At 47.7% G+C, this 12,981-nt stretch overlaps 1 long non-coding RNA gene across 1 annotated transcript in view; it reads right to left on the bottom strand.

Annotated features, from left to right (window-relative positions):
- Window positions 1-12,563, bottom strand: part of LOC131517261 (uncharacterized) — a 44,009-nt gene extending 31,446 nt beyond the window's left edge. Inside the window, exon 1 of the long non-coding RNA XR_009264484.1 lies at window positions 12,460-12,563. This is a non-coding gene — a long non-coding RNA (uncharacterized LOC131517261). The remainder of the gene's footprint in view (window positions 1-12,459) is intronic.
- Between the last annotated feature and the right edge of the window lie 418 nt (window positions 12,564-12,981).

Raw genomic sequence — 12,981 nt, 5'->3', positions numbered from 1 at the left:
AAAGCTGGGGTTGCTTGAGAATTTCTAACACAGTGCCCCTTGTATTCAAGTATTTAGTCAATAACTTAAATGTATTTACATAGAAAATGTTTAACTAATTACTGTATGTATACTGAAAACATCGTTTTACACTAAAAAGTGAAACCATTTCACTTACAGTGAGGATTTGCCATAAGCTTTAAGGCAGAACACGAGCATTTTCTCACACGTCCTCAAGAAGACAGCCCTGAAAACATTAGAAGAGTCACTTCAAATGCAATCTCTCTCCAGGATCCACCTCAGGAAGAATTCTAGGTCTGTCCCTAGTCCTCTTCCCCAAGCTGATCTTTATAAACCTCTCGAGTCTCTCAAGGAGAAAAAACAAAGTAGGGACTGCTTGGACATTCTTGAGGCTGTTTCTGCACCCAGAGTGCACATTAGAACCACCCAAAACCTTTAGAACTGTTGCTCCACCTGGATCATCAGATCAGATTCACTAAAGAAGGGACTCTCCTCAGCACAGGGAAAACTTCTCCAGGTTGTTATGATCCACAGCCTCAGTATGACTCACTAAAATCCCAGTCCCCTGCAGCACAGTGAGATGGGGAAGACCAAGGAGGCCCCTGCTCTCAAGTGAAGCTCAAACCCAGATGTATGATGTGTTTCTAGGGAGTAAATCTCCACCCAGGTTACATGTTGAGATCACCCATGGGTTTTTTCAGAAAACAAATGCCTGGACCTCATTCCAACATTCCTTAGTCTGAAGCACTGGGACTGACCTTTGAAAAGAGGGGTCCACTGTAGCACCAGGCACTAGGAAGCTATTCTGAATTCACTTGCACACACGATCCGTGATCTCACTGAGCTTAAACAGCAGTGGGAAAGGGATCTTGACCTTGGAATTACACTAGAATTTACTAACTGTTGCTGAGGTCACAGAAAGAGTAAGGAGGCAACAGCTATAAGGGGACACCATCTGGAAGGCCTTTATGCACAAGATGACTGACACCTCAGTCTGGAGTAGATTCCAGCTGGATGAAGGCATAGGGATCCTGAGACAACAGCATGCTCGAAGTACTCAGGATGATGCAGAATATCAGCGTGGCTGGAGCACGAGAGTAGAAGACGACCAGCAAGATCTAGCAAGGGTATGTGGAAGAAACTGCTGTCCTGAAGAGCTAAACAAGGAGGTGTAGCCCACATACCAGTAATCATGTAGGCAGGGTGCCCACCAGATTGCTATGGCTGTTTTCCATTGGATTGACTTTTTAATTTATTTATTTTGAGAGAAAGAGTGAGAACATGAGCCGGAGAGGGGCAGAGAGGGAAAGAGAATCCCAAGTAGTCTCCACACCATCAGTGTGGAGCCTGATGTGGGGCTTGAACTCAGATGGGAAGATCATGACCTGAGCCGAAACTAAGAGCCAGATGCTTAACTGACTGAGCGCCCCACCATTGGAGTGACTTTTAGTGTCTACATTTCTAGTGTGGTGTGGGGAAATAGATTCTATAAAAAGCTCAGGACAGAAAGTCGCCACCAGGGGGCAAAAGCACCCAAGGTTAAAGAGCGAGATAGAGTAATGGGATCATGAGTAACTTGTTTTATCACCTGCAGGAAATCACTTAGCAGCTGACGCCAAAATACTACTGTACTTTGATCACCAACTCCACTTGGCACTCCCCACACCCTTTGCTTCTTACATATACAAGTTAATGATTACTTTGATTGTTTTCTCCACGTTCATGTGTGTAAGATCTTGTTTTCTTCACATTCACCACGTGGGTAATATCTTGTGAGCTCAAAAAAATACAGAGACAAAACCTCTGTTCAGGGCTCTGGTCTCCTCCCAGACATTAGCCTCTCTCTCGTATTCAACTCTGTATCCACTCTCTTGCTAGGCAAGAGAGAACTCCAGACAGTCTGCGACAGTGTGGAAAAAACATCCAGGTCATGCTACTTATTTATACTCTAAAATTACAAGTTTGAGGCTGTGAATGAGGGATAAAGTGAATTCAGGAATTGTTCCCTAGGAGATGCTATGGGCCCTCCACACCACATGTGACCTACAAGGAACTTCATAAGGTCCCTGAAAGGACCCCAGCACCCTCAGCCCTCTATGGTATCTCCACAACCATTTCCTGTCTCCTCTCCACTTATCCTACCCCAGAGGCCACCTCTGATGACTGTGCTGAGTTTTGACTTTAATTTGAAAGCTGATCCCACCTGCACTTGACACAAGGGATGTCATGGCTACATCTTGTCCCCAATCCCAGTAGAATGAAAAGAAGGTGTATAATTAAGAGGACATCTAATTTTGTCTTGTGCTTGGGGCTCAAGCAGAACACAGACCAAGGGTCAGGGAGAACACTCAGCTTCCTAGTGCCTTGGGACCCATTGTTCTCCTCCCTCTCCTCCATTGCTCTTCCTGCACAGAGTCTCCTTCCTCATCATGGCAGCTTTCAGATCAGAGAGGAGGGAGTTGGAATCCTGCCTATAGGATCAGAGGGCTGTTTTGCATTCCAGATTCCTGGAACGCATGCCCTCCATTTAGGTACAGCTCCTGCTTTTCACTCCAGTGGACACTTTTGCCATTACAATAGAAGTACCAAGCATAGTTTTATAAGTTTTCACATAACATAGTTGTTCATTTGTACTGTACCCTTTAGACCTGTTTCTCCACATTTCCTCGAAAAACTTCATCAGATGATTCCACATCCTTTTGAGTAGACTCAAAGTTTTGATTGAACAACTTGTCAGGCACAAACATACACCTATGTAGACTCCTTTTTTCATTTTACTAACAATTCCTAAAATAAGAAAACACCCGAGTCTGTGTATGTATGTATGTGTGTATGTATGTATGTGTACATACATACATACATATCTTAGCCATGGAGAATATAAGCTTGGTGAGAACTCAGTCGCCTGATGGGTCATAGAGGGAACCCATCATCTCACCCCTGGGGCACAAATGAACATTTGTACCTAGGGCTGGTTGGTTGAAAACTTCTGAACTGTGTGTTAAATCCCAGGCCGAGGGTCACACGGGGATCTGCTGGCCTGGGCGGTACACCATAGATTGACAGCCTTGGGTACTGGCGCATGACCACCCTGATCAGTGGCCTTCCCCCAGAGACAAGACCCTATGTCTAGTTACCCAAGTTAGAAGGGCTGGTCTGAACACTAAGGACAAGACACACAGGATTGTCAGTGAAGATGCTATTGCTGGTGTCCATGGGAAAAGCCCAACTTGATGCCACAGCTAATTTAATTCCAGAGTGAAGAACCATCAGTTAATTTCACATTTATATACAGGCTGGTGTTTCTGCACTCTGCCCTAGCCTAGAAACCCTCAGCAAGGAATAAAGGATTCAGAAATCAAAGGTGTGCATTTGTGAAAATGCCCCAAACTTTCATTCTCAAGGTGAGAGGATGGGGCCCAACAATGCTCCACAATCTCTGCCCACATTGTGATCAGGCACAGCCTCTCCCAGGGACCAAATCAAATGCTAGTTTAGTGGCCCCTGTGATTACAGATGTACTCCAAGTCCTAAGTCCTCAAATTAACCAGTCTTTGTGGACTGGACAACTCACCCAGAGGGTGAGACAGAAGTTCTCCTCCTCTGTGGTTTTTAAAACCACCAGAAGATCTCAGTTGGTCCATCCATACTTGACCAGTCATGGGTGAGTTTTCTAACCCTATTAGAGGAAATTCTGGCCAGAGGAAGAGCCTATGCACAACCTTTGACAACACCTTCAAAATATGTGCTTCTTTAGTCAAATCTACAGGTCTGGAATTTCAGCATGATTTGGGAATTATTTCATCGAAAGCTAGTTGACCATGTGACTCTGGAAACCCCAGCGTCTCTCTAGACCACAGCACACCCTCTCCTAAGATTCCACTCACAGCCCAGCTCAGGTGCAGGTGTGTGACAATGGCAGAAGAGAATAAAGGCCCCAAATTAGATGAACCAAGTGGGAAAGTGGTCTGGTTGGCCCTAACTATTCTCAGGCAGCCCTTGGAATCCACCAGTACATCCCTCAGCTCAGGACACAGTCCCAGCTGAGAGGGAGGCTGAAAGTCACAGCTATTTCACAGGACCTCTGAACTCAACCCCACACAAGCAGGCTTCCCATAAAAAGTGAGGAGCAGCATGGACATCCTCCCTCCATACCATAGCTGGGGGTTGAGGAGTCGACACTGGGAGAGTTGGACAAGTGGATCCAGAACCTCACTAACCCTGGAGGCAGGTGGAATCCCTCTGGCCCATCTTCAAGATTGGTCAGAAATCCCACATCCCAGAACTTTGTTACCCCCAGAAGGCCATCAGCAGACAAATGACAAAATGCTGACTGAGAGAAGGCTTTAGAGATCAACACCTCATTGCAAAGTAGAAAAAACAATGTCACCAGGGTTGCTGTCACCTACCATATATTCACATGGGATTCCAACTTTGAAAACAGCTGCCTTTGCCAAGTTCCCAAAGCCATTGGGATTTGTCACATCCTCTGGATGCAGGTGCTGCTCTGGCTGAAGGCAGTCTCACCTTGACTGCTACTTTGCTCAGGAACCCTAAAATCTAAACAGGATCAGGGCCCCCCAGAGGCTCAGGGAGCACAGGAAGTGATGTGTGATGACGACCTCCAGGACCAGGCCAGGCACCTGAGCCTTCCCCGGTCACCTTCACGCCCATATCCTGAACTTCGAGAGATCTTCCCAGTTCTCCCCAGGAGTGGGACTGGACATCCATTACCTCTGAACCAGATCTAGAGGCTTTGAGATTCTAATACTGACCCCAATTGCACTGGGGAGACAAGGTATTAGCACAATCCACTGTAACCATGAAACCTTTCCTTCCCTATCAAGGCCAAGGTAATGAAACAGAATTGAGATGGAAACAGACAACATTTACTTCCTTCTCTTTGGTGGCCATGATTGAGGAGAGAATGGGAAGCCAAGGAGCTGGGAAGGGACTCAGCTTCCTAGGGCCTTGAGATAGCCACCCTTCTCTTGCTATCTCATTAATTCTTAGTGCTCAGACTCTTTGAGCCTCAAATGGTAACTTGCATATTCAGAAAAGACAGCTCTTCCCTCCCACCTTCTGCATTTTCCAGGAGGGCAGCATCATCCATTCATTTACTAATACTGACCCTCTCATTGACATTGAGCTGACTATTGTTAGATAATCTGTCTTAGAATATTTTTCTGTGTTGTGTATGTGCGCCTGTATACTGGATATGTCAAGATCACATTCTGTCTTTCTCCAGTTTCTGGTGAGAAATGAGTGAGGTTTTTGTCTCCCAATTTAGATCCCAACTTACCTTAATCTTTCTTTTGAAAAGCTGCATTATTAAACAATTTATCACTCTATTACTAAGAAGATCAAAATCACCAGGATTCAGTCTTTTGACAAATATTGCCTTCCTGTGCAGGACATAAACTGCAGGAGAACTGAGCTGGCTTAGTGGTCACTAGAGGGCACCTGTGACTGGCCAGCATCCAAAAAGGAATATCTTCAGGGATTTGGACCCTCTGTCTTGAGAGTCCCTCTCTAGGCTTTGACACACTAGGACCCACTGAGTGGGCAATCCCCCCACAGATTAGTCAGCAATCAGCATGGGCTCAATCTTATGTGCAGGGATTGGAGTCTAGTCACTGTCTCTGAGCTTGTCCCCTGGAAGCATCTCTGAGCAAGTGGAAGCATTGCTGGCTGAACCCAACCAGTCTTGAGCTCTGGGTTTTTGCCCTGCTAAGCTGTTGAGAGATTTTCTTCCAGAGCACAGAATGGAAGCATTAGCTCCAGGTGCACCAGGATCTAGTTTCCCCAACCTTGGCTGATAGGTGGGTTTCCTAACTACTGTGGCTGTGGGCTGGGCCCCTCCAAAACCCCCATGCATCTAGAGGATTCCAGAACAATTCATTGCCCACAGATTTTCTGAAGCATCTGAGGATGGAGGACCAAACATGATGCTGGTCTGACCCAGGCTCACAGCTGGATGACCCACAGTCAGGGCCACCTGGTCCCCACACCTTCCCTGACACCTGAAGATTCCAGCCACCACCAAGTGATACCTGGCACACAAAAGGGCTGCAGGGTCTACAGTGGGGAGAGGCACAGATGCCTCAACGAGATGGTCAGGGTGCACTCACTGAGCACAGACATGGTCACTGTGTGTGTCTGAGCCCCCTTCCCCAGCCCCAGTCTTAGTAACTTGTCAGTCTCTCATCACACACTGGGGTTAAAATGGTCTCAAACATTCCACCAATCAGGTTCTCTCTCCCTGTTCAGTTACCCCTTGACCTGTACTCCCTGAGATAAATTATCCTCCTGTTATCCAGGAATCTACCATAACTCCATCTCCCAAAATGCCTCCAAGTCACTTCCATAGCACTCCAGCCACTGTCCTAGGTTCCCAGGCACCCCCAGCTCTGACCCCTGGAGACCCTCCTCCAGGAAAATCTATTATGTTCATTCACATCTAGTACTTTGCCTGTAGGATACTGACACATTGCCCCCTGTATTCAAGTATTCAACCAAGAACTTAAGTGTATTTACACAGAAGTGTGTCCATTTCAGGTTGTCCTTACATTTATACTGAAAAATGATTTAAGTGTAAAACATTTCCCTTACAATGAGGATTTGCCATAAGCTTTAAGGTGGAATACGAGTGTTTCCTCACATGTCCTCAAGAAGACAGACAGACTGGGGTGCCTGGGTGGCTCAGTCGGTTAAGCGTCCGACTTCAGCTCAGGTCACGATCTTGCGGTCCGTGAGTTCGAGCCCCGCGTCGGGCTCTGGGCTGATGGCTCAGAGCCTGGAGCCTGCTCCCGATTCTGTGTCTCCCTCTCTTCTCTCTCTGCCCCTCCCCCATTCATGCTCTGTCTCTGTCTCAAAAACAAATAAACGTTAAAAGAAGATAGACCTAAAAACATGTGAAAAGTCAGGGGCACCTGGGTGGGTCAGTTGGTTGAGCATCCAACTTTGGCTCAGGTCATGATCTCACAGTTCATGGGTTTGAGCCCTGCATCGGGTCCTGTGCTGACAGCTCAGAGCCTGGAGGCTGTTTCAGATTCTGCATCTCCCTCTCTCTCTGCCCCTCCTTCACTTATGCTGTCTCAAAAATAAACATTTAAAAAATTTAAAACATGTGAAAGGTCACTTTATCAAATACAATATCCCTCCAGAGTCAATCTCAGAAAGAATTCTAGGTCTGGCCCTCATCTTCTTCCCTAAGCTGCTTTATGTTCATAAAGTGGTCTTCAATCTCTCAGAGAAAAACTGGGCTGTTTGGACCCTCTTGAGACTGAGCTGCTGCACCCAGAGGGCACATTAGAACCATCCGGGACCTTCAGAACTGTTGCTATTTGGACCCCACCTGGATCATCACAGACTCACTAAAGAAGGGCCCCTCCTCAGCACTGGGAAACCCTCTTCCAGTAGTTCTAATTGACAGGCCAAGTGTGACTCACCCAAACCCAGCCCCCTGGAGCATGGTGAGGTGGGGAAGGTGAGGAGGCTCCTGCTTTCAGGTGCAACTCATGACAGGGTACATGCTATTCATCTACGGGAGAAAAGCTCCACCCAGACTGCATGTTGAAATCATCCACAGACTTTTTTTGAAGGAGGAAGGAGGAGGAAGGAGGAGGAAGGAGGAGGAAGGAGGAGGAAGGAGGAGGAAGGAGGAGGAAGGAGGAGGAAGGAGGAGGAAGGAGGAGGAAGGAGGAGGAAGGAGGAGGAAGGAGGAGGAAGGAGGAGGAAGGAGAAGACCAATTCTTGAGACTTCAGTACATTTGGGTTGAGGGCCAAACACTGGCAATGTTCTTTGAAAAGAGGAATCCACTGTTGCTTCAGGACTGGGAAGTAGTTTGTAGCTGAATTCACTTGCACACATGATCGATGCTCTGACTGACCTCAGACAACAGGCAGGGAAGGGGACTTGACCAAGGACTTACACGGGAATTTGCCAAGTGTTGGGTGAAGTCAAGCATAGACTAGAGAGGGGGTCACTCCTGAGAAGGCCTTTACACCCAAGGTGACTGACTCCACAGCCAGGAGTTGGATCCAGCTAGATGAATAGCACCAGTGGGTGATGTGCAACTAACACAGAAGGAGCACAGCCCCGGAGGCAAAATCATGTTCCAGGTACTTGGGATGGTGAAGAGAAATGTGGCTGGAGCATGGATAGTGGAGAAAAATTAGCCTGATCTGATCAGGTAGACATGGAGGAAGAAACCACTGTGCTGACCCAACAGGTTTGGTCTACACACCAAGGACAGTGTAAGTAGGGTCCACATCAGAATGCTATGGCTGTTTTCCATGTGACCTTTCATGCCTGGACTATTTACTTCTACTTGAAAATATATAGTTCATGCCCCATATGCGTGATGGTGGATTTAAAGATTTCTGCTTAAGTTGAAGCTGTGGGTGAGGGATGAAGGGAATTCAGGAATTGCTCCCTATGAAGAGATGCTGTGGGCTCCCTAGAATGTGATTTTTTTTGAACACCTTAAGCTTTGCAATGGGATCCCTGCACCCTCAGCTGTCCATGGTATGTGCATACCCATTTCTTGTGTCTTCCCCAGGTTTAGTTTGTGTCCCAAGCCCTTAAGTGAACCACTGGATTCATGGGTTGACATGATGGTGGGTGAGATAATCCTCCCCCTTTGCAGTGCAAGATGCCAGGACTCAGGGGATCATAAGATGAGACCAGGTCAGGGCACATGGGAGCACGGAGTCTCATCTCAGATCTCCTCCCTGGAACTGAGGTCTTGATGCCCAGGGCTCACTCCCAGTGCTGGATGCAATCATCTAGTGTTTCCCATCGTCTGGTGGGAATCATCCTACTGGGAGCTGCCTGGCAACTCTGTGTGCAGAATGGGTCTAACTAAATCACATCCAAGCCCTTCAGGAATAGCTAGACCTCCATTTGCATCAGAGACAGCCAGACTACAAGCACAGCAAACACATTTCTACATTTGGGACTGCCTGACTCCCAAACTTCAAGCAAAACAGAAGTGTGTGCCAGCTCTGCGAGTCCTGGATGCAGCCTCATTGCTGCTGAGAGATGATGGATCACAGGGAAAACCCAAGAGGGCAAAAGGAGGCACGTCTAGGAAGGTAGCTTCCTGTGGGTTAATGGGAAATAGATCTTTTTCATTACACAGGCATTTCCCATCTGAGAAATATGTGCCATGCACAGTTCTCTGTACCTTAAAAATATGGATGCATTTGATCCTCAAGACATGCCTGGTGGGTGGTGCTATTACTACCCTCATTGGCAGAGCAGGTGTTAGCCTCCTTGACCCAGCTCCACTTCTCAGAGCTGGAGACAGACTCTCAGCAGTGAGGCCCCAGCACACAAAGCTGCTACATGCTGCTCCTGACACCTTCCTGGGCTGGTCCTGCAACATTCCTGATGTTAAGGGGACTGTGGGCCTGCTGTGATCTGTGGGCTCCCTCACTCTACTCTATATCTCCAATATTCCATTTATATCTTGAGGATGTTCTTGTCCTACCTCCTGTGCTCATACTCTGTGGATGCTTGACCACAGCAGTCTATTTACCAGAGATGCTTTCAAGTCCTTCCCTACTGATTCCACACACTGTCATTTCCCACTGTTGGCTTGTCATGGGTTGTGTGCCTGCCAATTTTAGACACAAGTCAGCTTCTGGCCTTTTGCTTGTTGGCATTTGGATATTTTATTGCCTTTAACATTGGCTTTGTTCAGTGGTAAAGTTATACTGTGAATCAGATGATTTCACCTTTTTGTTTTTTGAAAACACTGTATTTTGCTTTGCTTCAGATGGTCTGATCTAGGACTTCCAATAATGTCAAAGTGCAGGAAGAACTTAAGGAAATATCCACTGAAGCAAATGCACTCAAAACAGGAATGAGCTGGTGCTGCCAGGCCACATGATGGACCAGGAGGAAAAAGGTGTTCACAGACATCCCCACTGCCCCCACCCACAGCAAGGTCAATTGCCCCACCATAGAGGCCCCTCACCACTTAACACAGGTGATACTGTCACCAGCAAGCTCACCCACACCCTCTGCTGCCTGAGGCAGTTCCCAGCTGCAAGAAATTCATGAAAAAGGGCAAAGACGAGCTGGCCAAGAAACAACCTTCTGAAGCTGACACATTATTTTGCAAGTCATTCAAGATGGTGTGCCCTCCACAACTGGTACACCACAGGACAAGGAATAGGACAGGTGTCAGGAAAGGGAGGTACACCTACACCTAACTGGACAAGAGAGAAGAGGAAACAGGTGGTACAGCGCCTTTGAGAAGCAAACTGAACAGGAACCCCATGGAGAGGGGAAGAGTTTCTTCATCCAAGAAGAGTTCCCTGGGCCTGCAGGCTGGAAAGGTGTTGGAGGTGGTAAGAGGAGTGGCCTCCAGTTGGCCCTCCAACAGGCCCTAGGTAGTTGCAGCCTCCCCCCACCCACCCACCCAGATCCTTGGTATGGATGCCTGCAAAGTGTCCCAACTCTGGGGGCTGTTCTGAACACATATTCTGGAGAGAACAAAGGCTTCTTGAGATGATCAGGATGGTATGCGTGCCTGAAACCAGTTAGGCCCCTATGTATACTTTTACTATTTGGTGGGCCTAAGTAGAGATCTCATCTTGTGGCCACCAGACACAAGCCTCCTATAGATATTCTATTGCTTATTAAACCTGTCCCCCACCATCTGGAGTCACCTGCTCATTCTTCAATCTCTCCCTGCCCTCCACATATAAAGACTCCTTTCAGATTACACACGGCAAGCTCCTGACCAGGTTCCACCAACAGAAGGCACAGATTCTGGAACCAGAGGACAAAGAGGCAGCTGGGAGATTTCTCTAGCGTGAGGAACACTTAGTGCGGTACCCAGACAGGAAGGAGGATGGGGCTGTGCACAGTGATGTGGAGTGTGGATTAAAGCAGATGCGCCAAGGCACAAGAAAGGCCTTTTAGTTCACTGAGACTTTGATACCCAGAGGAAAACACATCCAGTCTATGGCCAGAGCTTTGCCCAGGGCTGCAAGCCATTATTGCATCAAGATGCCTGGAGAATAGAGAACCAGGCACACTGCAGGAAGCACAGACAAGGCTAAGTTGGTCACTTGTAGAAGAGGAAGAAAATGGAAGCTGATGAGGTTCAAGTCATAAATGCAAAAATGTTTATCTCTGGGGCACCTGGGTGGCTCAGCCAGTTGAGCGTCTGACTTCAGCCCAGGCCATGATTTCATGGCTCGTGAGTTCAATCCCCGCTTCAGGCTCTGTGCTGAGAGCTCAGAGCCTGGAACCTACTTCAGATTCTGTCTCTCCCTCTCGCTCTCGCTCTCTGCCCTTTCCCCTTTCATGCTCTAGGAAAAAAGTCTATCTCTGGTTTTAAATTCAAGCTAATATACACAAGGATATGTTCCAATGTTTTCTCTACAATTCCTAGAAGGCTTCTGGGGGGCAGGGCGTTGTGAATATGTATAGAAAGTTTTTTGTTTTTCATAACTTAGTTTCATGAAATGTCTCAGCCTGCCATAAACCATTGATCTTGAAGGACTTTTCCTCTGGACTTGTTCAGCGACATGGCCCATGGGAGTGGCCAGGCCTTAAGCAAAGGTTCAGGGAGAAGGTGGGCATGCCCTCAAGAGCAATCCACTGTGCCTTTCTCACTACTTGGGTCTTTCCTGTGCAAAGGAAGCTACCACCCATCTCATGGTACAGCTCTAGTCCTGGACCATGACCCACTTCCATTTGAGGAGCACTGTGCATCTCTCCCCAAATGTGGTCTATGTGGATGATCCTCTGACACCAGCAGCAAAGGCCTGATCATTACCACACTGTTCCACTACCATGATCTCAACAGGAATACCTATGCTAGGCCAATCCTGGGTTGAGCTTTCTATCCCTATTAGAGAAAATGGGATACTCCTTTGGTCAAAAGGATATAAACAAACTTTAGGACTTTCAAATTTATCCTTAAGTTCAATTTATAGGCATGGAATATCCAACCCTTGGTGTCAAAGATTTCACTGAAAGAAGTTTCAACATGTGACTGGAGATTTCCATCTTCCCTTGGGTTCACAGTACATCCTCTCCCAGTTTTCCTGTCAAAGACCAGCTAAGGAACAGATGTGCAAGGACTGGCAGAAGGACAACAAAGGCCCCAATTCTGGAGATAATGGACAAGGACAGTGGCCTAGTGGGGCCTGACTCCATTTACAGGCAGCAGTGAAAATCTGCCAGGAAACACCCTGAGATCCAGAGGCAGCTCTCAGCAGAGGGAAAGGGAGGCTTATGGCTTAAGGGTACACTCTGGAACCTTGAACTCAGCCCCACACAAGCAGCCTCCCTGGGGAAAGTGTAGAGGAGCCTGGAAATTTCCCCTGTAGCAACAGGGTACCGATGAGCAGACACTGGGTGACTTGGGCTTGCAGATGTAGCAAGTGGACCCAGAACCTGAGGAAGGCAAAGAGGCAAGTGAACTCTCTCACCCATGTTCAAGGTCCAACCTCAGAAATCCCAGTATCTCCCAGAGCTCTGTCACACCAGGAAGGCCAGCAGCAGTCTATTCCATGAACACTGCCTGAGAGAAGGTTGGACAGGACACACCTGAGGGTCAAGTGGAAAACAAGGTCATGAGAGTCTATTGCCTGCCATATATTCACGTGGGATTCCAACTTTGGAACCAGCTGCCATTGCCAAGACCCTAAAGCCAGTGGGATGGGTCACATTCATGAACTGCAGGCCCAGTTAATGCAAGGGCTGCTCTGGCTGAGGGCAGTCTGACCTTGACTGCTACATCGCACAGGACCTTGAACTTTCAACATGACCAGGGCCCCTGAGAGGCTCAGGCAGCCCAGTAAGATGTGTTGTGAGGACCTCCAGGACCCAGCTAGGCACCCAGGGCCTGAGTCTTCCTCCATCACCTTCAAGCCCATCTCTTCAACTTTACCCAAGAGAAGGTCGCAGCTCTCCTGGGGTACAGGACCCATATTCTCCTCATGCTGAGTCAG

The sequence above is a fragment of the Neofelis nebulosa genome, chromosome 1 (genome assembly GCF_028018385.1).
Source record: "Neofelis nebulosa isolate mNeoNeb1 chromosome 1, mNeoNeb1.pri, whole genome shotgun sequence".
NCBI classification, from domain to species: domain Eukaryota; kingdom Metazoa; phylum Chordata; class Mammalia; order Carnivora; family Felidae; genus Neofelis; species Neofelis nebulosa.
Note: the sequence above shows the minus strand (reverse complement) of the source record. Positions and strands in the feature narration are given on the sequence as shown.